Genomic DNA, 25966 nt, shown 5'->3' with positions numbered 1-25966 from the left:
TGATTTTGTTTCCTGGTCTTACTACTTAGGGTATCACAGTTAACCCTAGTCAGTAATTATTATTATCTGGAAGCTGAGGAAGGGAAGAACCAGTCAAGATTCCTGCTGTGATCTTCATCCCTCCTTTTACTGGAGGAAACACGTGTGGTTGTTGGATGATGGCAGGATTATGTTCCCTGTGGGTCTTCCTGGGGCAGAATTCTCTGTTCCAGAGAGTAAGTGCTTCCAATAGTGGAGAATCAGGGCTGTGTCCTGCTGGCACTGGGAGCGTCACTGAGGCGGAGTTCTCAGACCTTTGCTTTTCAAAATAATGCATAGTGGCGAACATGCTGGTTTCCCAGCACTTACTCAGTGTCGGGCCATCATTTCAAATGGGCACCCCAATCTCAGCGTCCAGAGACAGGTCCCCCTTCCCCACACAATGCAAATGTTGATCCCCCCCTGCTGATGAGGGGAGCACCCTCAACCCCTCATCAAGGAAGGGCATCCTCCCTTCATGCTTGACTTCATCTGAAGTACCCTCCATTGACTCTAACCGCAATTTCCATAAACATTCTTGCTCTGATTGACAGATACTGGCTACTTCGGCAATGTTAAGTGTTTTCTGCCTTTAGAAAAGAGGAAGTGAAAGCAGTTATCTGCTTTGAAGTGGCCAAGAATGTTTATAAAATTTGCAGTAAGGATCAATGGAGGGTAGTTCAGATGCATTCATGCGTGAAGGGAAAGATAAAGAAACAGACTCTCCTGGCAGCTGTGTTTAAACCATTAAGTTGTCTATCAAAGGCTAGTTAAAGGTACTGTGCTATGAAATTGAATGAATGCCAGGCATTTTAACGGATCCCGGGGAATTTTAAGGCTTTTTAAGTGTGGTCTTTCAGGAAGGTTCTGACACTTCAAAAAGCAACAGTTTTAAAAGCTGAGGACCGAGAAAGCCTTCCTGGCTTGAATCTTCAATGAACTGTCTGATCTGTTCATCGGCTGTCAGGCAGAGCAGTTCAGAGTGAGAAGACGACTCCAGAATTTAAACGGGTCAGACAAGGATGATGATTTTGAACAGAGGGCTGCCTGAGATCACCACGCCAAGAGTGATCTTCAGGTTGCCCAGGGCTGAAAGGGGCAGTCCAGACACGGGACCAACACCCCCCGGGGGGAGGTCCTGAGTTCAACCCCTTAACCCTAGGACCCGTGGGTGTCCTTCCCATTGCAGTCTGGCAGCGGCAGATGGGCACGTGAGCAATGGGATAACCCCCCCTTTCCTTAGGATCCATCGCGCCAGGATAGCGCTTGTCAATACTTGCACCGAAGCCCGCACGGTAGAGTTTCCGCCATTGGGGTCAGAGCATAATGGGGGGGTTGAAATTTTGGGGTTCCAATCCATTAATTGCATTCTAATGAATGACGCTTTGAATTTTCCTGCCGGCTCGGGGCGGGAAGCTCTCTCTGGCTGGTAGGGTGGGACTGGAGATTGGGATGGATCTGCTGCCTGGCACTGATCCTGTTTTTCAATGCGGGACTCTCCGCCCAATCAGGATTCCCAATCTTAGCAGCAGAGAATGGAGAATCCCAACCCTAAAGTCTGAAATAGTCAGATGACACTCACTGTCTCACCTCACACAGGAAAAATGGTTACTTGACATTGGGAGGGTTACCACATCTTTCCAGAGGTCAGATAATACAATATAGATTAAGGGATCGCACATGGGGGTCTTGTTGGTCTCTATGATTCAAGACCTCACACTTTCTGAACATTTGCTGACTGACTCATGGTTAATGTGACATGGTAGAAGACCGGAAATAGTTGTGGAAATCGGGGTTTTATGTGTCCAATATGCTCATTAGAAAACTTAAAAAACAGGTAGCTGTGTGCTATTTGTGAAAGTAAATGAGGGGGAGGGTGCAATCCATAAACACCTGTTGAAGCGAGAGAATGTGAAACTTGTTAGATTAGCCTGTGTGCCTATCCTGTCTTCAGAGTGACAGCATCTGTTGTGAAGCAGGCATGTGGTCCCAGTGTGAGTCTGATTGCAGTGGGTAACCTCTCACCTGCTTATCAACTTCTGTCCTGTTTACTATGGGGTCACAGCAGCTCCTGGTTCTTTTCTAGCAACTGTCTCTCCAGCAGTGTGGCAAATGTCCTGACTGTCTTTGAAGTCACTGTGTGGGCTAGAGATACTTTATAATGCAACCTGAATCAAGTTATGATTTCTTGCAGTTACTGTACTTATTGCACAGTGAAATGTTGGACCTATCTGCCATCACACCATGCTTCATTCTTTGCTTCTTGATTCCTCATCCTTAAATATCCTGATGTCAAAATTCTTTAAACTGTAAAACATATTTATTGAAGGCACGCGTGACTTTTATCAACATCTATTTACTTCAATAACTATTTCTGTCTTAAAACTGTTTTTCTCTCCTCGTATCCTGTAAATTTTCCTCCAACCTCCCCCCGCCCCCCGCCTCCTCTGAAGGCAGTGGAGGTAATTTTAATTCTGAACAATATCACCTTGGCCACCTGCTAAACATCGGCTTTTGTTTCCATTAATGGCAATAGAAATGAAAATCCCGAGGGGGGATTAACTAGTGGCCAAGTACATTCTGCGTTATCATTTAAAGTCAGATTCACTCCCAGCACTGATTCTTGCTGTGGCACAGTCACTGGGTGAGCACACCTGTAACCTTATCCTTCACCTCTCTAGCCAACTTTATCTGGGAGTTTGAACAGTGAAGATTTACATGACATTCGTTCACTGGCCATAGATGAGTCTAATTCCATTAAAGTTCCATGAGAGGAGGGTGGCATGTGGCGCAGTGGTTAGCATTGGGACTGCGGCGCTGAGGCCCCGGGTTCGAATCCCGGCCCTGGGTCACTGTCCGTGTGGAGTTTGCACATTCTTCCCAGGTCTGCGTGGTTTTCACCCCCACAACCCAAATATGTGCTGGTTAGGTGGATTGGCCATGCTAAATTGCCCCTTAATTGGAAAAGAAAAATAATTGGCTACTCTAAATTTTTTTAAAAGTTCCATGTGAGTTCCAGCGATGATAATTAGATAGTATATCTAAGACAACATGGACAGTTCAAGTCTTTATGGATCAGGACCACACTGACCAATGCATTTCAACATTCACTTTCTGATGCAGATGATAGGACACAGCCGTGACATTCAGGAGAGAGTGTCAGCAACACTCCCATGACTGTCAGGCCTTTTGGAGGAGTCTCAAAGCCTTCAGGTGCAGGAGATGATGCTCACAATGCTTGATGCACCAAGGCTGACACTGTTAGGGTGGTGACCGCAGTGGAAAACCTGGAGCATGACGTCTGCGTCTTGAGTGGTGATGGCCAAGGCTGAGGGCCTCGCCATCATGTCCCAGTCGCTGAGGGACATGTCCCAGATGCAGTTGGGCATTGCCGAGGCATCCAGAGGATGGCCCAGTCACTGAGGAGCATTGCTGAGGGCATCAACACCATGGTGCAGCCAATGGAGCCTCCAGAACTGACTGCACCAGATGACTCAGCGATCTCTGGAGCACACTGCATCTATGTCTCCACCCCATGGAGTCCCCCAGGGCCCTATGGGGACCATCAGGGAGGAAGAAGCTGGAGACCAACCCGGGGTCTGCCATCAAGGAGACGATGGCAGTTTCCATTTCTTCCGAATTCCTCCCTCCTGACACTGGCACATTTCAAGGGCAGTGGGCAAAACAGGGTGGCACAAGGGCAGCATGTGGCGCAGTGAAACGCACTAGGACTGCGGCGCTGAGGACAAGGGTTTGAATCCCGGATTTGGGTCACTGTCCGTGTGGAGTTTGCACATTCTCCCCATGTCTGCATGGGTTTCACGCCCACAACCCAAAGATGTGCTGGTTAGGTGGATTGGCCATGCTAAATTGCCCCATAATTGGAAAAGAAAAATAATTGGCTACTCTAGAGAACCCACTCAGGGGATGGGTGTGAGCTCACTGTCAGCAGAAAGACAGGAGTCAGACATTTGCAGACATTGAGGAAACCAGAGCTTTCCATCACCCTGGAGTGATGTTACACATCGGAGGGGCGAACAGGATGGTCAGGGAGGGGGGCAGTGTAACGGGGGAGGAGGCAGGGATGGATGGAAATGGGGGAAGGGGAGGGAAGGAAATGGTGGGTGGGGGGAGGGATTGGTGAAGGAGGGAGGGAAATAGGAGGGGGGTTTGGGGAGAGGAAGGGAAATGGTGGGGAAGGAATTAGAAGTGGTGGGGGGATTGGCAGGAGGGATAGAAATGGTGGGGGAGCTCACGGTCACAGAATCTGGAGCCGATGAGGGCTTCCCTTGTCCTCCTTGCATATCAGACCCTCGCCGGCAGCTGCCCTCCATCCTTTGGCTCCCCTTCGGGCTCATCCTCCACTCCTCCTACACCGTCTCCACCTCCTCCTTAGATGAGGCCACATATCCCTCCTCCTCATCCTGTTCCTGTTCCTACTCCTCCTCCAGGATGTTTCCCCACTGATGTGCCAGATTATGGAGGGCACAGCAAGCCACCATACACTGGGAGACTGCTCGGGGGGGGGGGGGGGGGGGCGGTGTACTGCAGAGCACCACCAGAGTGGTCCAGGCATCAAACCTGCATTTTCAGCAGTCCGGTGCACTGCTCAATGACAGCACGGGTGACAGCGTGGGTCGTATTGTTTTGGGTCTCCGCCTGGGTCTCAGGCCTCTGCACCAGTATCATCAGCCATGACGTCTGTGGGCATACCTTCTGCCCTACGAGCAAATCTGTCATCCTGGGGTGGTCCTCAAAGACACCGGGGATCTCTGAGTGCCCCAGGATGTAGCTGACATGCACGCTCCCTGGATAACATGCACATACATGCATGATTTGGAGGTGGCAGTCACATACGATCTGAATATTCAGGGAGTGGATCTCCTACCCGTTGGTTGCGAGAAGATCCACTCTGTTTTTGTGTTTGATTGTTGGCAGCTGCCTCAATGGTGCTGATGCTCCGAGAGTTCAGGTACACTGTTCAGGTGTCAAGAGTTGCTGGACATGCAGTGCACTCACCTTTTGAGGAATGGCACATGTGCTGTCGATGAGGCACTTGTGGTTCGAGGAGTGTGAAATGCTCTCCCGACTAACGAGGCTAATTCGTCATTTGAAATAGCCTTCACCTGTGAAGCTAGAGGCTGCTCACAGTCAAAGGGAGTGAAATTAAATTTCAGGATGGAAGCAGCAGAAGGGTTTTGTCCTGGAAGAGTCTGGTGGGACAGACAGGCTGCAGCCGTGGTTGCCCCTGTCCCCCCTGAGGGGTTCTGCTCACCCACCCCTCCCCCAGCACTGGGGCATCAGCTCCGGTGCCCTTGAGCTGTATGCCGAAAAATGGAAATGGCTACTCACCTCCTCACTTCCCCTCACTTGCCATTGCGTCGGCTTCACATTTTTGAAAAGGAGTACGAAACTACACCCGCGTGAGTTCCCGTTGGGGAGTGGGGTAATTCCCAGGAGGCTGCTGCATTCAACTTCAATCTCGGTAATGAGATTTAAATGAATACTAATGATGGTTAATGATATTCTCGTCATTTTGGGGCGTGATCCAGAACTCGCCATCGGGAACGGGCTGGGTGATTCTCCAAATGGTTTGCCCCTGGCGCGAATCTCGATTTTGGGTTTTCCCATGATTCGCCCGGCGCACCCCGATCTGCACCAGGCGCAGCCTGGTGGCTGAATCATGTTCAGTCAATGTTGTAATGTGGGCAAACATGGTACATAATCTGAGCACTGCAATTTGCCACAATTTCACGGTCAAATATCCTGCCAGTACTCAATATGTACTGAGTCCTTGTGAGAAGTGCTGGTGAGCTCTTTGCTGGTAGAATTGTATCTGAGTAAAAGTAGTGCATTGCGAGATGAAAGGTTTAAATATGTATTACTCTCTGTTCCGGTAGTGGTATGTGATGTGGACAATTATATGGTTGCAACAACACTGGAAATTCAACATTCACGCCAAAACTGATTTATCGATCAAGCATTTGGAAAAACTTTCTACTGAAGATTCAACACACAAAGTCACTTGGTCTTTTGTTCCTTTTGTGCATTTTGATTCCATTTCCAATTTAATTGCTCTTTCTCTTCTTCCCAGTTCCATGGAAGAATTTGTAGAATTTCACCTCAAAAGAGCGGGCTTCCAGCTGGCTCCATGCGGTGGAAAATCCGTAACTTCAAACCACTCTGCAGAGAGCATGGTGGGGGAAGGGAATGGGGAGGATGGAGAAACAAGAAACAGCAGGTGCATTAAGTATAGGAGGCTGGTTTTTGAAGGCCAGAAATATCTTAAGAAAATAAATGCAAACTATAAATTTTTTTTCAAAATCTCATTTCAAAGCAAAGTGCTCAGCTGACACAGGCTTACTGTGAATGACAAGAATGTGGCCCATCATATTTAAATTTGTCAGGTTGTAGAGTGCCACGCAGTGAACCCTTGGGATTTCAGCAAATGCCTGAAGTGATGCACTCTTTGACTGACCCAGTCCATCTGTGTATCACTGAACTCCAGATTGTTTTGCACAACTTGCTCCGAGCTAAAATCTCACCTTGCTGTGAGGAATGCAGAATAAGTCTGCTGCTTTACCTCAAAAGGTTCTGAGGTCGTTTGAAAAAATTGAGAAGAGAGTTACCCGAGGGGCTGGCACTAAAATCCAGCTGTGGCTGATGTTTTTGTGGAACACAAGTTGCTTAACAAGGAAGCAAATTCAGAACAGCATTTTCAGATATGACAGGGAATCAGGATAGAAGGTTTCAGATTGTAAAGGACTGGTTTAGGACAAGTTCCATAAAACCTTTCTTTACACAGGGTAATGAATTGTTGGTTACCATGGGGGAGGGAGGGTTGATGCCAAAATATGGAACTAATTTTTTTTAAAGAAAAGTGCTGAATACTTTAACACCAAGTTGATGTTCTGGAAGGATGAGATCAAATGTGCTGAAGCGTCTTTTCATCCACCAGGTTGGCTGGGATGAAAGTCTCTGTAGCTGTAGGGCTTCTACATGAAATGTGTTTGGGTTGGCTTGAATGAGGTGGCCATCAAGGATGGGGAGGGAGAGGGGGAGATGAAGGGAAGTGCTGTAATAAGGCTGTGCAATGAAACATTGAGTCTCTGTGCAGCATTTTGAATGTTTGAAAATTCGGTAAGATGCATAGGAAAAGACCAGCTGATGCACTGAGCCTATCTCAAACATTCACTATGCAGCAATGCACCTTCGATCCCAGTAGTCAGAGACAAAAATGCAGATCAAAGAACCCTAGGCAGAGCCTAAGCTAGAAATGATAACATCAGATGCCCAAAGTCAGATGTAGTCTCCTGAGTCACTGTGAAATAACTGGTACATTCCTCCTTGACCCCCAAGGTGATCCAAAAAGGTTCTAAGCAATCACCTGAGGTATCGGTTGAAGTCCTGCCTACATTCTGTAGGCAGTTTTTTTGCCACAACATGGAACATGTCCGGTTAAACTTGAACTGGATCAATGAATTAGCACTTTTCTCCATACTGAAGTTCTAGAAATCTCTCCGCATAAAGCAAGACCCCCTCATGACATCGAGCATAGTCTTTGTTTGCGTCACTTATAAGACATGACTGTGTTTTCTTTCTAAACAAACCAGATTCAGTAATCAATGCACAGTAACACCATCTAATCCCCATAACATTTGAAATAAGCAGGGCAGCACGGTGGCACAGTGGTTAGCCCTGCTGCCGCACGGCGCCGAGGTCCCAGGTTCGATCCTGGCTCTGGGTCACTGTCCATGTGGAGTTTGCACATTCTCCCCGTGTTTGCGTGGGTTTCGCCCCCACAACTCGAAAGATGTGCAGGGCAGGTAGATTGGCCATGCTAAATTGCCCCTTAATTGGTAAAAATGAATTGGGTATTCTAAATTTCTTTTTAAAAAACTTTTGAAAGAAAGTAGTCGTCATAGTCCCAGATGACCGTAGGCTGCTTTTTCCCGTGAGGGGGAGAGCTGACTGGTGGTGGTTTAATCTGAGGATCACCACACCTCAGGCAAGGGGCAAGGTTGAGAAGGCAGAGCCTTCATGAATAACCTCTCCATAGTCTACTTTTTCCAGAGTAAAACTCTCCAGTTATCTAAGCTTAATTAAAGGGCAGATGATTTTAGTAGCCTTCCTTTGACCCTTTCCAAGGACCTTCACGTTACTCAGCATTTAAGGGTGTTGGACACATTGGGGAGAAAGGGGGTTATAGTGCTAAGTGGATAATGGGGAATCAGCAGCTCGTTTTACATCCCTGTCCCTTCTCTTTTACGTGAAAGCAAGTTGGGCAGGATGTAAAGAAAGCGGTTGATTGGCCTTATCTATTTTTGCAATACTGCCTGTGGTGATATGCCTGTGCACAGTTCTGCATATAGTTAACAATGCAAACTCCAACCAGCTGGTGGCGCTAGAGATCTACACATGACTCAAGCCACCCACCAGTTGGCAGTAAGACAAACAAGAAGATACTTAGAGTAGCTCCAGAAGAATTCACTGAATTAATTTAGTAGCCATCGTCAATTTTGTAGTTCCTTTGTTATCTTTTCCACGTCTTTATTAATAAATCATCTTTATAGTTAATCAACTGTATGTTCTGTGTACATCCTTGCAATGGGTGCATCACAGAAGACAACATGGTACCAGGAGTACAGAACACTTAAATATAGCAATGGAGAACACGGGGCGAAATAGGCTGACGAACGAAAAGAGAAGATTCTTCCGCCGATTTGGTGAACAATGGCCATTTGCGACTCAATGCTAAAAACAACTGTGAAGTTAGAGATGGAAGGTTTGAAGCCACCCCACCTGCTTCAAGTCTTGGGTAATGTCGATGAAAATTGGCATGTTTTCAAGCACCAATTTAGACTCTATATTACAATCCTTGGCCTGCAAGCACAGCCTAACGAGGGACATATTGTGTCACTGCTCACGGTAGCAGGTCTTCAAGCAGTAAAAATATATAATACCTTCGCCTTCGACAGCGAAGAGGAAAGCAAGAGCTTCGATGCAGTAATAAAGTACTTTGATCGGCATCACTCTCCGAAGAAAAATGAAATGTGTGAACACCATTGGTGGGATTCTCCGAACCCCCGCCGGGTCGGAGAATTGCTGGGGGGCGGCGTGAATCCCGCCCCCGCCAGCTGCCGAATTCTCCGGCGCCGGAGATTTGGCGGGGGCAGGAATCGTGCCGCGCCAGTCGCTGGCCTCCTCCCGGCGATGCTCCAGCCCACGATGGGCCGAGTGGCCGCCCGTTTTTTTGCCAGTCCCGCCGGTGTAAATTAGAGTAGGTCCATACCGGTGGGACCTGATGCCGCAGGCGGCCTCCGGGGTCCTCGGGAGGGTGCGGGGGGATCTGGCCCCAGGACCTGCCCCCACGGTGGCCTGGCCCGTGATCGGGGCCCACAGATCCGCGGGTGGGCCTGTGCCGTGGGGGCACTCTATTGTTCCACGTCGGCCGCTCTGGTCCTCCGCGATGGCCGACGTGGAATGAACCCCCTCTGCGCATGCGCTGGGATGACACCAGCACACGCTGGCGCTCCCGCGAATGCGGCAACTGGCGCCGGCCGGCGAGGCCCTTCGGCGCCGGTTGGCGTGGCGCAAAGCCCCTTCCCCGCCGGCCGGCGTGGCGCAAACCATTCCGGGGCCGGCCTAGCCCCTGAAGGTGCGGTGGATTCCGCACCTTTGGGGCGGCCCGATGCCGGAGTGGTTCACGCCACTCCTTGGCACCGGGACCCCACGCCCCACCAGGTAGGGGAGAATCCCGCCCCATATATTTTGAACGTGTACTCAAAAAGAAGAGCTTCAGTCTGAAAACCCTACCAAGAGTTGTCATGCAAGTGAGCTAGCTGCACAGCAGATCAGTACGCTCAACCCGAAAAGGTTTGCGCCAGTTTAGAAGAAGGCGCCAGCGCCAACAGCACTGTGACACAGTTCAATAAAAAAACATGGTTTCAGTGCAGACGACCATTTTAAGCGGTGACCAGATCCACCATTTTGTGCCAGTGGTGCGGCAATCGTCATGGGCCACCGGGCCATGGCAATGTCCAGCAATTGTGAAAGTATGCTCCAAGAGTCACCGTACAAATCATTTTGTGAAGCAATGTTTTTTGTGTCCTACAGTGGACCAAACAGGGTCAGTCAACGCAGTTGATGAGATATCCCTTGAAGAATTGTTTTTCATTGATCTGATCTCATCTATGGACATGATTAGCACTGGGACTGCGGCGCTGAGGACCCTGGTTCGAATCCCGGCCCTGGGTCACTGTCCGTGTGGAGTTTGCACATTCTCCCCATGTCTGCATGGGTTTCACTCCCACAACCCAAAGATGTGCTGGTTAGGTGGATTAGCCACGCTAAATTGCCCATTAATTGGAAAAAAAATAATTGGACATGATGAGTCTGGATATGAAAAGTGAAGAAGTCTTACTGACCAGTTGTAACAATAGTCCTGATGAAGCTGATACCATCGATGACAGATGGACAAGTTCAGTGATGCTGAACGCCACATTGATAAAATGCAAGCTCGACACTGGAGCGAGGGCCAACCTCCTCAGTCTATCCGCCTTGAACAGGCTGCAGGTTAAACCTAAAGTCGTCAATCAAACGAGACTACTGATGGACTACAATGGGAATGAGATTGAGATGCGGGGTGTATGTGAACTCGAAGCATGGGTACACAACAGAAGTCACATCATACCATTTTCCATTGTCGATACGAAACGCGAGTCCATCATAGGAGCGGACGCGTGCGAGGTCCTGAACCCAGTTGAACGGCTGTACATTCCAGACAGCGCTGCGACAGAGGATCATTGCGACTGGCGCTGTTATCCAATGAGATACAGGCGAAAGTTAAAATGGAGGAAAATAAACCAGATAAAGAAATAGAGGAACCAAATGGAACTCCAGAATTCTGGTTAACAGTCTTCAAAAATGGGGATGAGCTCAGTGACATGATACAGGAGCATGATGAGCCCACCCAAAAGCATTTACAAGAATTAGAAGTGAAATTTTCAGGTCCAGGGCAGTCAATGAGTTTCACTCTGGAGTTTAAGTTTGACCCAATTGAGTATTTCACAAATGAAGCATTGATCAAGACATATACAATGAAGGCCCAGCCTGATGAGTCAGTTTTTTTCAAATCGACTGCAAGGTAGAAAGCAATGTTACCATGAAGACCATTAAAACGAAGCAGAGGCATAAGAGTCGGCGCACTGGTAGAACAGTTACAAAAACTCTTTCTTCAATCTTTTTAGTCCCCCTGACATTCCAAAGCATGGGAAACTGGATGAGGATTCTGTGGCGCGACTTGCTGCTGACTTTGCAATTGGTTATTGTTTCCATAAACTCACTATTCCAACAGCAATATCACACTTTGCAGGAAAAATGGAAGACAGTGTTGCCGACACTGGACGTTTCACCAGGTGATGGGCATGCAACTCGGTGTGTGGACGCAACCAAAACTCGTAAGTCCAGCTAAGGCTCCGACACCAGCTATGGTGGCAGAAAAGCCAGGGTCACTCTGCGCAGCAGATGATCCACAAGCAAATAGTTCCATGGCACAGTCCAGCGGCATGACGGGTGCCACCAAAGCAAAAACAAAATAGAAGCATGGTCAAAAGATCCTTCCCATAAAAAGGAAGATGAAGCGAAGGAAAGTGGAGGATATCGTGGGTCGCACCCGCGGTACGGAAGAGGAAGGCACCGGCAACGTGGTCGATAGGGGGCAGCACGGTAGCATTGTGGATAGCACAAATGCTTCACAGCTCCAGGGTCCCAGGTTCGATTCCGGCTTGGGTCACTGTCTGTGCGGAGTCTGTACATCCTCTCCGTGTGTGCGTGGGTTTTCTCCGGGTGCTCCGGTTTCCTCCCACAGTCCAAAGATGTGCGGGTTAGGTGGATTGGCCATGCTAAATTGCCCTTAGTGTTCAAAATTGCCCTTAGTGTTGGGTGGGGTTACTGGGTTATGGGGATAGGGTGGAGATGTGGACCTTGGGTAGGGTGCTCTTTCCAAGAGCCGGTGCGGACTCGATGGGCCGAATGGCCTCCTTCTGCACTGTAAATTCTATGATTCTATGACAGGCCAGAAAGCATACGACAACGCAGCAAGAAGCATCACGGTAAAAAGAGACCAGCAAGAAAACCCGGCTTCCGGACGCATCGCGCCAAAAGGCCAAACAAGCTGATAATACACAAAAGACCTGCCAGAAAACTGGTCTTCCGGAAGTTAAAGCGACATTGAACAACCGACAAATGTTCAGAAGACCAACGGGGCGGTGTCATCGTGAATGTCCAATGAGCTGTGTACCAGGGACACGTTCATCAGGCATATCATGTTGTGTGCAGCACAGGTGCATCTGTATATATAAGATGTAAAATGATTTGTAAGACACAGTTATATTTGAACACAAATGTTGACAGTTCCAGAGAAAGGGGGATGTGGTGATATACCTGTGCACAGTTCTGCATAGAGTTAGCAATGCGACCTCCAACCAGCTGGAGGTACCTGCCAGTTGGTAGTAAGATGGACAAGAAGATAGTCACACTTAGAGTAGCTCCAGGAGAATTCACTGAATTCATTTAGTAGCCATCGTCTGAATTGTAGTTCCTCAGTTACCTTTTCCACATTTTTATTAATAAATCATCTTTATAGCTAAACAACTTGGTAGCACAATGGGTAGCACAGTTGCTTCACAGCACCATGGTCCCAAGTTCGATTCCCGGCTTGGGTCACTGACTGTGTGGAGTCTGCACATACGCCCTGTGTCTGGGTGGGTTTCATCGGTGCCCCAGTTTCCTCCCACAGTCCAAAGATGTGCAGGTTAGGTGGATTGGCCATGTTAAATTGCCCTTAGTGTTGAAAACGGTTAGGTGGGGTTACTGGGTTACGGGGATCGGGTGGAGGTGTGGGCTTTAGTGGGGTGCTCTTTCCACGGGCTGGTGCAGACCCGATGGGCCGAATGGCCTCCTTCTACACTGTAAATTCTATGATTCTCTATGTTCTGTGTCCACCTTTACAACAGCTACATCACAGAACACAACCCTGCCCAAGCCCAATTCACCCCTCATTATTCCAGATGAGGTGTAACTAAGATCTTGTCCAAGGACACTGTACTTTTTGTTTCATGCCACATTATCCAATCTGCATTATTACCCAATTATTATTTTTTTCCAATTAAGGGGTAATTTAGCATAGCCAATCCGCCTAACCTGCACATCTTTGGGTTGTGGGGGTGAAACCCATGTAGACATGGAGAGAATGTGCAAACTCCACAAGGACAGTGACCCAGGGCTGGGATTCGAACCCGGGTCCTCAGCGCCACAGTGCTAACCACTGCGCCACATGCCACCCTATTCCTTGCGTTATTAATTGTCTTTCAATATCGGAGACTCGTGTGTTAGTTACGACACCTAGGCCATTATGCCGCTCAACAGACTTGAATTCTCTGTAGACAGTCCCTTCTTTTTTTCTGTAATGCGCTCTGGTGTATTAGGTCATTCCACAAATTCTGTGTGTCAAGTTTATGAAGGAATTTGTGTACTAAACCTGCCTCATCAAGAAATACGTGAAGATTAGAGAGCAATTGAAGGGTTGGCAGAAATGAAAAGGAAACAGAAGGTTGACTCCCATCACAAAGACAAAAACAGTTTTTTTTAACCAAAAAAATTAAACCAGGTTGTCCTCTGCCAGACTGAATTTGTTGCATCTGTTAAAGCTCATACATATTCATGCTGTGCCTCGTTAATATTCATGAATTGTGCATCTCATTAATATTTATGTTGGTACTAAGCAGTGCTGCTTGTTGTCTTTTCCACTACATGAAGCATGTGACAACAGGTCTGTGTCACTGATGAAGCTTGGAGGCAAAGAACGGAGATGCAAAGAGGGGGATCTGGCAAAGGTTCTTTGACAGTTTAGGGAATAGCAATGTTGAAGGATATTAGAGAAAACTATCTTAATAAAAGCATATCTGGCAATTCTTGTTCGATTTGATGACATAAATATGGCTTTGAAATACGCATTTTGAATCAAATCATACTGTTTTGCTGCAGTGACATAAGTGTATTTTGGTTTGTGGAAAATAAATAGTGCATTTTTTCACCACTGCAAACATTATGGGCGGGTTTCTCCCGCAACTAGCCGGATGGCCCGATGCCGGCGCCAAGAGTGGCGCGAACCACTCTAGTGTCCGGCCTACCGGAAGGTGTGGAATCCTCCGCACAGCCGGGGGCTAGGCGGGCGCCGGAGGGCTTGGCGCCGTGCCAACCGGCGGCGAAGGGCCGGCGCGACTTGGCGCATGCGCAGAACCGCCAACATGGTTCCGCGCATGTACAGACTGGCCGACGTATTCCTGCCCATGCGCAGGTGGTTTCTTCCCCACCCCGGCCATGGCGGAGTCCTACAGAGGCCGGCGCAGAAGGAAATAGTGCCCCCACGGCACAGGCCCGCCCGCAGATCGGTGGGCCCCGATCGCAGGCCAGAACACCATGGGAGCACCCCCGGGGCCGGATCCCCCCTGCCCCCCCCCCCCCCCCCCCCCCGAGGACTCACCTGGCCGGCCTACAAGCCAGGTCCCACCATGATGGACCATGTCCGTTACACGTCGGCGGGACTGGCTGTAAACGGGCGGCCGCTCGGCCCATTGGGGCCCGGAGAATTGCCGGGGGGGCCGCTGTCAACGGCCCCCGACCGGCGCGCGTGGACCCACCCCCGCCCGAAAACCGGTGCCGAAGAATTCGGCAGCTGGCGTCGGAGCGGCAGGGTGGGATTCACGCCGCCCCTCGGCGATTCTCTGACCCAGCGGGGGATCGGAGAATCCCGCCCTATTATTCTCACTTTACCGAATTGGCACCAATGAATTGACTCTGCATTCTAAGGGCCGAATTTGACCTGCGTCCAACGGGCGTGTTTCCCATGGCGAGGAGGGAAGTAAAATGGTGTGGGCGTCCATCCCAGCTGCATAGAACACTCGTTAGGCCACAGCTAGAGTACTGTGTTCTGCAGTTCTGGTCACCACACTGTAGTAAGGATGTGATTGCACTAGAAAGGGTGGAGAGGAGATTCACCAGGATGTTTCCCGGGGTGGAGCATTGCGGCTATGAGCAGAGGCTGGTTAGGCTGGGGTTGTTTTCCTTAGAGCAGAGAAGGCTGAAAGGCAACCTGATTGAGGTGTACAAAATTATGAAGGACATAGAGAGGGTAGACCAGTAGAAACCTTTCCCCTTTGTAGAGGATCAATAGCCAGAGGTCACAGATTTAAAGTAAGGAGCAAGAGATTTAGAGGGGATTTGAGGAAAACCTTTTTCACCTAGAGGGTAGGAGGAATCTGGAACTCATTTCCTGAAAGACTGGTAGAGGCGGGAGCGTCACAACATTTAAGAGGTCGAAAGGCTTCTTTCTGTGTTGTAAAACTCTATGATTTTATGACTCTGTGACACCCACCACCTTCGTACTCACGCCCAGAAATAGGTGGCAGCGTCCAAATGACCATTTAAGGATCAGTTGTTATGAATTATATGCTGCCTGTGCCAAAACACATTTAGCATGGACAGCAGGGTGAGAGTGGAAAGCCCGATTTTTAAACTAAAATGGGTAATGAGCAAAAAGGAAGGGTTCACTTTGCCGATTGCAGGGTGGGCTCCTTATATTGAATCTTATACTGAATTTTCCCAGTTCCTTGCTACCTGTTCCCTCTCTTAACCCCCCCCCCCCCCCCTCCCCACACACACACACACACTGCCCCGGGCCCGAATGCTCCCAAACCCTCTCAGCCCAAGACCCCGGACGTGCCGGGGTTCTCCTGCCTTGGGCTCCACTCCTCGCCTGCCGTCCTGATGCTGCCAGGACTGATGGTGCTGCCAGCCAATTGATTGACTGGCAACCCCAGAGGGCAGGTTTTCCAACTCAATGAGGGGAAGACCCACTCGGCCCTCGCTAATCAGGCTTGCAGCAGTCAGTTGGCTTTATGTCGACATGGTCTCCAGGGGTGGGGATACAGTCCACAATGTGGAACTGATTTTATTTTTATTGATCATTTGATCAGGGTTTTTTTTTTTTTTGTTGTCTTTTTAAAAATCACACAAGAACATATAAAATTTTAAAACGAAGCAAATTTGTGCATATTTTACTTAAAATATAACTGCCATTTTCCTAACCAGCTGTATGGGAAAAATGGTTACCATCTTTGCTTTTTTGTCAGACCAGAAGAAACTTGTCTCCCAACCCCATGTTAGCATACCAATATTTCATTAATTGAACAAAAGTTAGAATCATAGAATCATACAAAACAGAAGAGACCCTTTGGCCCATCAAGCTTGCACCGACAAAAAAAACTTACACTAATCCCACTTCCCAACACTTAGCCTATAGCCTTGAATGTTATGACATTTCAAGTGCTCACCCAATTATGTTTTAAAGATTGTGAGGTTTCCTACCTCAACTAACCACCCAGGCAGTGCATTCCAGATTCCCAGCACCCTCGGGGTGAAAACAAAATCCTAAAATGCCCTCAAACCTCCTGCCTTTCACTTTAAAATTACGCCCCCCTTGTCATTGTCCCTTCGACTAACGGGAACAGCTGCTTTCTATCCATCCTGTTCATGCCCCTCATCATCTCATACACCTCATTCCGTCACCTCTCAGCCTTCTCTGCTCCAAAGAAAACAGCCCAAGCTTATCCAGCCTCTCCAAATACTCCATCTCAGGCAATACCCCAGCGAATCTCCTCTGCACCCTCTCTGGCGCTGCCACTTGTAATCATACATAGGTGGTTGGGGGTGTGGTGGTTGGGAACGGGGTTACAATGGTTAGCTCAGTTCGCTAGATGGCTAGAGTGTGGTGCAGAATAATACCAAGATGGGTTAAATCCCGGTACCGGCAGAGGTAATTATTGGGGGCTTGGGGCCTGCCTCCTCACCTTGGCTTTGGGTGATATCATGGCATAAGCTGTAAGTGGTGACCCATAAAATCATAAGAGCAGGAATAGGACATTCAGCCTCTTAAACCTACTCCACCATTTAATAAGATCATAACTGATCTGATTGGGCGGGCTTCTCCGACCCCCCGGCGGGTCGGAGAATCCCCGGGGGACGGTGCGAATCCTGTCCCATGTGAAAGCCCATTCTGTTATTCAACTCCTGTATCTGTACATCGGACATCCTGATTTATTTTGTAGTAATGTTCCAGATTTACCTGTTCCTTTTTATGTTTACCACAATTATACCACTATGATGTCAACTTTCACTTGTTCTTTTGAGACTGCCGTACTGAGGTTTCTTCAATTTTTCATGTAACACAGTCAGCTCATACTTGGGATCCGTTCAGTAACTTTTCTTTGCACTGCTTCTGGTGCTTGGATGACTGCCTCATGTCATGGTGACCAGAACTGTTCATTACTTACAGGGTGAAAACACAAAAACAGACTCGCATTTAAAAAGCACCTTCCATGGCTACAGAATATCCCAGAGCACGAATTAAACACTTTTGAAGAATAATCTCTGTTGTCCTGGAGGAGACACAACAAATAGTGCACAACCAAGTCACGCAAACAGCAATGTAATATTGTTCAGATAACCTGTTTTGTGATGTTGATGGAGGAATAAATATCGACAAGGACACCAAAACAACTACCTTGCTCTTTTACAAAATAGTGCAATGGACGATTTTATGTCAATGTAAGAGGACAGATGGGGCTTCTTTTCAACATCTCATCTGGAAGATGACACCTCCGAGGGTGCAGCACTCCCTCAGTACTGCACTGAGCTGTCAGCCTTAATTTTTGTGCTCAATCCTTTGGAATAGCAGGGTAGTCTAATGAGACCACTCCAAGCTCAGTGCCTGAAGTGTGACTGGTAAATGCTTTCTTCTGAAGTTGACATGTTATTCTGGCTGTAACTGCCTGCACAACTCAGCTGTGCAGTTTCAGAACTGTTGACATGGACAATCCTTTCCCTGAACATACTCTCACCTGATATCAGAGCAGATCTGTGAACCTGGCATTATGACTTTGTGTTGACTATACATGAGCCATTGTTCAATATTACTCATATAATGAAGCAGTTCATGTCCAAATGCAGTAAGACCTGGACAAAATCCAGGCTTAGGCTGATAAGTGGCAAGTTACATTCGCGCCACACAAGTGCCAGGCAATGACTATCTCCTACAAGAGAGGATCTAACCACCACCCCTTGACATTCAATGGCATTACCATCACTGAATGCCCCACAATCAACATCCTCGGGGTTTCCATTGATCAGAAACTGAACCCGACTAGCCTAATTAATACTGTGTCTCCCAGTGCAGGTCAAAGGCTAGGAATCCTACGGCATGTAACTCACCTCCTGACCCCCTGCCTCCTGCCCCCCCCCTCCCGCAAGCCTGTCCACAATGCACAAGTCAGGAGTGTAATAGAATACTCTCCACTTGCTTGCATGAGTGCAGCTCCAACAACACTCAAGAAGCTCAACACCATCCAGGACAAAGCAGCCTGCTTGATTGCTCCCCTTTCCTCAAATATTACCCTCCTCCACAACTGAGGAACAGTGGCAGTCGTGTGTCATCTACAAGAAGGATTGCAATGAAATAACTCACCAAGGTTTCTTAGACAACACCTTCCAAACCCACGACCACTACCATCCAAACCCACGACCACTACCATCCAGAAGGACAAGAGTAGCAGACACCTGGGAACCCCACCACCTGGAGGTTCTCCTCCAAGTCACTCACCATCCTGACTTGGAAATATATCACCGCTCCTGTAACTCCCTCCCTAACAGCACAGTGGGTGTATTATTGGAATTATTGTCCTTTGAATGAATGATTGAGCCTGCTGGTTTTATTGGCTCAGGCTGACATGATCAACCCAATGTAAAAACAGAGTGGGAAGTTCCATGGCATTATGGCTGCCTCAACCTACATCAGCAAAGGCGTATTAACAGGTCATTTATCTAATTACCGGTTGTGGGACTGCTGTATTTGCCTATGTAATGGTGACTACAAGCAATTCATTTTGCTTTGAAGCATTTTGAGGCATTTGTGGAAGTAATGAGTCCTTTCTTTTTTGTCTGAATATTGTTCATGGCCAGTTACTATAAACTTATGCTCATGTTTTCTTATTCTGGATGCGGTTATTCCCCAGTGTTGGGGAATGTCTATGGGGAGCAACAATGGTTGAAGCACCTTGCCGTCCTGTATGGATAGGTCAAGGGCTTGGACCCCTGTGATGAGAATCAAAATGATAAAACTGATGCTATGTGCTCTGTGATTCTTCTTCACCTCCCGAGGCATATACACTGCGTTATTAATGCTACAGGGCACAGGCACATGCCTACAGAGAGCAGTAACTATAAATAGATTTTGATATAATTGAAGTGACATTAAATTCCTGTTGAGCCTCCTGGGAATTGCTCTCTCCTCAACTTGTTTTTCCCTTGTCTCTTTTCACAACAATGTTAACTCTATTTTTGTAGTCAAAGTTCTTTCTTTTGCTCTTTCTTTGTCCTCTTTTTCTTTTTTCATTATAATCTATGGAGATTGCGGAGTAAACTAGACTATACTGTCTGAGAAATAGTGACTCACAGAGTTATTTAAAAGAAACACAGGCAAGTGGGGGAGGAATGAGATAATGCATTCACCCCTGTATTAACCTTAATGCCAAGACAGGGATAATAGTGAAACCTTTGCATAAATATAATTCTGGGGCCAGTCTTACTCAAACTCAATTACATCATACTGTACAAAACCTACTTATTTCCAATTCAGCAGACTTATTATGTTATCGGACTGATTATCTAAGAAAGATTCCAGCAAAGTTGCAAGCTATTGACTTGATTGTGTGTGTGTATAGGTCTCTGGAGTACCCTACTTAATTTTTGTGAAGTAGCCTTGTGAAGATCCGTAATCTTCATATGTTGTTCTCTACTATTCCTTAATTTTGCCAATTCTTGTGATTGTGAATGATTGGAGGGAGGGGACTTGATTCCACTCTTCAATTTAATACGAGGACCAACAGCCAATGAGACAGCGACTCTAATATAATTCAGTCTCTGAAGGTCAGGTAACTGCATTAAAGCAGTGTAAACAATGGGAGAACTTCATGGCTGCAGTCAATAGCATGGAGTCAGTTAAGATCCACTGTGTGTGTGTGTGTGGGGGTGGGTGCACAGGCTTCAGGTGTCTGTAAACCTTTACATTACAATGCTGCGGTAGCCAATTAGACCTCTTGCTTTAAAGGCTGATTTGCCTCATTCTGGCAGCCATGGAAACACACATTTTCTATGGATTTGAGTCTTGTGAAGAGCTGCTGAATTTGCCGATCTTCACTTCTGATCAGCATCAGACAGAGAATGGTACCAGATGGAAATGTAAACTGGGAGAGTGGTGACAGGAGATTGACATGGACTAGAGGACCATTTCTGCTAAAATACGATTGTTATGTAGGTATAAACAGAAACCTGTTGGTTCCTGCAGAAGTTGGCAGAGGCTGTAATGTATGTGGTGAAGTATGACTGACCTGAATGAAATTGGATGTGAGCCATTTTAAGGCTGGATGTTGGTAAAGGGATGAGGTGTTTATATTACACAATGTGATTCATTTAAAACTGCCATGTTGATGTTACTGCTATACTGTACAGTGTCTCTGTTTTGTCTGTACACCCTCCTTTACTAGATGCTGTCTGCTTTCTGCCTGTGGGGAAGATGTGCCTATTCAGTTTCAAAGAAGCTGTCACATTATCAAAACTACTTGGGTAGAATTCTTTGGCCCGCATGCCGTGTTTTCTGATGGCGGAGGCAGCCCATCATTCTCCATTGGCGGGATCTTCCTGGCCCGCTGATGTCTATGGGAAAGCCGCCATTGGGGGGTGGGGTTGCCTTCGGCAAGACCGGAAGACCCCACCGGCAGGAGGTTTGTATTCATACTATTAGAATTGGATCATGTTTGGGATGATGCAGAGTGTAATTCCCTCAGCTTTGCTCTCACAGTATGCTTCAATACCGACCTCGGTAGAGCACACCCTTTTGTATCAGTAGTGCATCAGTTGGTATTTTTTCCATTTGTAAGTTCATTCTACTCATCCATCATGCCCATCTTTGCTGAGTTACACTAATGCCCAGTCCTCCAATGCCTCAAATTTAAAATGTTCATCCTTGTGTTTCATCCCCTTTATAGGCTTCCCCTTCCCTACCTTTGCAGTCTCTGCCAGCCATACGTGCGCTACCACCAGCCTCCCACTACCTCGCTCCTGAACTCTCAATTTCTCGGATATTGGCAAATTTTATATCCACCCTGAATAAAAGCAAAGAGAATGTAGCAACACCATAATTCCCAGTACTTGCTCTATTGGATCTAGAGACAATGGACAATCGATCTAGACCTTTTAGTAGATAGTGTCTGTGAAGACTGCAGGTGCGATCTAAATGAATAGGAATGGACTCCCCTAATGAGCGTGTTTAGCCGGGTGTTTCCCGGTGCTCACAGCACCGAGAAACACCACGCTACCTTCTAGGGTTCTGGTTTTAATGCCCCGTTGAGGCTGCACTTAGTCCCCTTTCCTGCACTGAGGGGCTCCGCTCACTGGAAATAGTGTCTTGATCCCACAATTCCCTGGCGTGACCCCTGAACCCCACAAGGTCCGCTAACTTACCTATCAAGGGTTCCTCAGGCCCCCCCCTCCCGCACCTGTGCAGGGCACCCTGGGCCCAACCCCTGTCGTGGGAAAAATACCAACTTGGCACCATGGCAGTGCCACTTGGGCACCTTGGCAGTGCCAGACTGTCACCCAGGTGGCACTGCCAGGATGCCAGACGGACAGTGCTGAGTGGCAATGCCAAGGTGACTGGGTAGCATCAGCAGTGCCAGGGTGCCACCCTGCCCAGAGGGCAAGAACCTGGTGGCCTCCGATCCTTTGGGAGACCCTAATGAGTGCCGTTCCACCTGGTCCACATTTGTGGAGATCCGCACTGAATGGGTTAAAACCCAACACCTCGGGTAGATCATGGGAGTGCATATTAGAATGAGATTAACTGGCTCACTCTAATATGCAGATTTGCAAAATAGTGATGCCACCCACAATGGACAAGTTTCAAATCGCAATCTCGCGAGGGATGGTGATCCGGGTAGATCCCAGACGAGGGATCTCCTGGCATCTACAGTCCACGCCGCACCACCTTTCTGCCACAATGCAGCTGGTCGCTCCCATCTTCCAGGCTGGTTAGCAGATGCTGTTAGTGTTCAACCCATGTGAGGTGCAACAGTAACAAAGTGCATTTTTATAGTGCCTTTAACTTAGAAAAACATCCAAATGCCCTTCACAGAGGTGTGAAGCGTGCAAAGTCATAGTCCTGCTAAAGGAACATATCCTTTATCCATGCATTGGGAGCATCCTGAGAAAGAAATGCAGACCCATTGAGAAAAATCAGGAATGGGAATTATTAGGATTCTGCCGACCTGCACTTTGTGCCCAGTGAGATCAAGTAAAGAAAGAGACTAAACAGAAAGTGTGACTCAGCCATATTTATATTGGTTTGTGTTTGAAAGGCACATAAACAGCACAGTCCATGGATTAGTCTACTGGTAGTGGTGGCTTTTCTGCCTAAACATGAAATAAAGTGAGTACAATTTTCCTTTATTTATATTTCTGTGTCATACGTAATATTGGGCAATGTATGTTCGGTAAATTAACCTGATTGTGTGTATAAGTTGAAACAGACTGAGGGGGAACTCATCCGGCTGTTCACCCAGGCGGGATCTTCCGGTCCAGCTGACAGTTCACCCCCGCTACAGTTTTTCTGATGGCGTGGGGCAGATTCAATGGGAAATCCCATTGACTGCGTCAGCTACAGAAGCACCGCCGCTGGCCAATGGTCGGCCACCTCCCGTGACCGAGAAACATAACCCGAGGAGGCCAGAGAATCTTGCCCTAAATGTGTCCCTTGTTGTGGATTGAGTCATACCGATCAATAAGCTCCTCCGCTTCAGTCTTACACTTTGTCGAGTTAACGCATTGTGACGAAGTGATGGAAATTTGACTCTTGATTACTATGCAGTGGTTGATTCGTAAATTGATGTCTATGGACATTAGGGCAGGATAGGATTGGCCTTAGCTGTGGGATCCATTCCAGGAAAAAGAAGCCTGCTGATAGTCATTGTTCAGCAGAGGAGACTTGTGTCAAATCCCATTTTGATGAGTTCGCAGAGAGCATCCAGCACCCGTGCAAGCGCCAATGTGAGTTCCCATCTTCAGAAGAGATCATAGAATCCCTCCTGTGCAAAAGAAGGCCATTCAGCCCATCGAGTTTGCACCGACCCTCCGAAAGTGCACCCTACCGAGGCCCACGCTCCCTGCCCATCCCCGCAACCTCATCTTTTGTTTTCTAAACTTAGAGTACACAATTTGTTTTTTCAAATTAAGGGGCAATTTAGAGTGGCCAATCTACCTACCCTGCACATCTTTTTGGGTGCGGGGTGAGACCCGCACAGACACGGGGAGATTGTGCAAACTCCATACGGACAGTGACCCAGGGCCGGGATTGAACCCTGGCCCTCGGCACCGTGAGGAAACAGTGCTAACCACTGCGCCACTGTGCTGCCAATGCGCCCCCCCCATCCGCCCCTCCCCCACCCCCCCCCCACCCCCCTCACCTAACCTGCACTTCCCTGGACATTGAGGGACCGTTTTTATTGTTTCCAATCCACTTAATCTGCACATCTTTAGACTGGGAGGAACCCGGAGAAACACATGCAGGCACGTGGAGAACATGCAAACTCCACACAGTCACCCAAAGCCGGAATTGAACCCAGGTCCCTGACTCTGTGATGGAGCAGTGTTAGCCACTGTGCCACCATGCCGCCCCTGGGTGAGAAATTGGAGGCAGAGAATATTGAGTAAACGAAAATGGAATAATTACTTCAAAACATTTGTGGAATTTACAAACCAGTGCCCATTTACATAGATGTACTGTTGCTGCCTTCGGGGCTGCCCCTTAACCTTCACTTTCAAAGATTCCATCTTTTCTTAAGAAGCTGAAATGCTACTGAGTTCGATAACAGTCTAAAGATGTGTAAAACTTTGCACTAATGAAATGCGAGGACATAGGTTTACTGCCACGACACCCAGCCCTCAATTAACACATTAAAAGTGGCTTGCTTTTGATACCAGCTGCATATTGAGAAAGTGGACAGACAGCAAAATCAAGAGTACTTAATTAGCACTTTGGGATGTCCTGTGATCATGAAGGCCTAAAATACAACATAAAGGTGCTGTGTATATGTAAGTTCTTTGTTGTGGATAACATAAAAAGAATATATGAAACCGCATTAAGTGTGTGCATGTATGTGTGTATGCACATGTATAATTTTGATACAATCTTTTCCCTTTCAGTGGCACAGTGGTTAGCACTGCTGTTTCACAGCACCTGCGACCCAGGATTAATTCCTGCCTTGGGTGACTGTGAGGAGTTTGCATGTACTTCCAGTATCTGCATGGGTTTCCTCCGGGTGCTCTGGTTTCCTCCCAGAGTCCAAAGGTGAGCTGACTAGGTGGATTGACCATGATAAAATTGCCCCTTGGTGTGCAGGGATATACAGGTTAGGTGTGGTTTTGGAGAGAAGGCGGGGCAATGGGCCTAGGAAGGGTGCTCTTTCAGAGGGTTGGTGCAGACTTGATAGGCCGAAAGGCCTCCTTCCGCACGTCAGAGATTCGAATCAGAGAATCTAATCAGGGGCTGGTTTAGCACAGTACGCTAAACAGCTGGCTTGTAATGCAGAACAAGGCCAGCAGCATGGGTTCAATTCCCGTACCGGCCTTCCCGAACAGGCTCTGTACTTCACTGAGGGCTCCGTCCCTCACGTTGTGCTGAGGGGCTCCGATCCTCACATTGTGCTGAGGGGCTCCGTCCCTCACATTGTGCTGAGGGGCTCTGTCCCTCACATTGTGCTGAGGGGTTCTGTCCCTCACATTGTGCTGAGGGGCTCCGTCCCTCACATTGTGCTGAGGGGCTCTGTCCCTCACATTGTGCTGAGGGGCTCCGATCCTCACATTGTGCTGCGGGGCTCTGTCCCTCACATTGTGCTGAGGGGTTCTGTCCCTCACGTTGTGCTGAGGGGTTCTGTCCCTCACGTTGTGCTGAGGGGCTCCGATCCTCACATTGTGCTGAGGGGCTCTGTCCCTCACGTTGTGCTGAGGGGCTCTGTCCCTCACATTGTGCTGAGGGGCTCCGATCCTCACATTGTGCTGAGGGGCTCCGATCCTCACATTGTGCTGAGGGGCTCTGTCCCTCACATTGTGTTGAGGGGCTCTGTCCCTCACATTGTGCTGAGGGGCTCCGATCCTCACATTGTGCTGAGGGGCTCCGATCCTCACATTGTGCTGAGGGGCTCCGATCCTCACATTGTGCTGAGGGGCTCCGATCCTCACATTGTGCTGAGGGGCTCTGTCCCTCACATTGTGTTGAGGGGCTCTGTCCCTCACATTGTGCTGAGGGGCTCCGATCCTCACATTGTGCTGAGGGGCTCTGTCCCTCACATTGTGCTGAGGGGCTCCGATCCTCACATTGTGCTGAGGGGCTCCGATCCTCACATTGTGCTGAGGGGCTCCGTCCCTCACATTGTGCTGAGGGGCTCCGATCCTCACGTTGTGCTGAGGGGCTCCGATCCTCACATTGTGCTGAGGGGCTCCGTCCCTCACATTGTGCTGAGGGGCTCTGTCCCTCACATTGTGCTGAGGGGCTCCGATCCTCACATTGTGCTGAGGGGCTCCGATCCTCACGTTGTGCTGAGGGGCTCCGATCCTCACATTGTGCTGAGGGGCTCCGATCCTCACGTTGTGCTGAGGGGCTCTGTCCCTCACGTTGTGCTGAGGGGCTCTGTCCCTCACATTGTGCTGAGGGGCTCTGTCCCTCACATTGTGCTGAGGGGCTCCGATCCTCACGTTGTGCTGAGGGGCTCCGATCCTCACG

At 48.4% G+C, this 25966-nt stretch overlaps 1 protein-coding gene across 3 annotated transcripts in view; it reads left to right on the top strand.

Moving 5' to 3' along the window:
* Window positions 1-25966, top strand: part of efnb1 (ephrin-B1) — a 271423-nt gene that overhangs the window by 111596 nt on the left and 133861 nt on the right. Inside the window, exon 1 of one of the 3 annotated variants that reach the window (XM_072505521.1) lies at window positions 20310-20445. The exons of the other annotated variants lie outside the window; for them this stretch is intronic. The gene's annotated coding sequence lies outside the window, so the exon portion shown is untranslated. Of the gene's footprint in view, window positions 1-20309; window positions 20446-25966 lie in introns of those variants that run through there. 3 annotated transcript variants of the gene reach the window in all.

Source organism: Scyliorhinus torazame, chromosome 5, assembly GCF_047496885.1.
Source record: "Scyliorhinus torazame isolate Kashiwa2021f chromosome 5, sScyTor2.1, whole genome shotgun sequence".
NCBI classification, from domain to species: Eukaryota; Metazoa; Chordata; class Chondrichthyes; order Carcharhiniformes; family Scyliorhinidae; genus Scyliorhinus; species Scyliorhinus torazame.
This window is presented reverse-complemented; position numbering and strand designations above follow the sequence as displayed.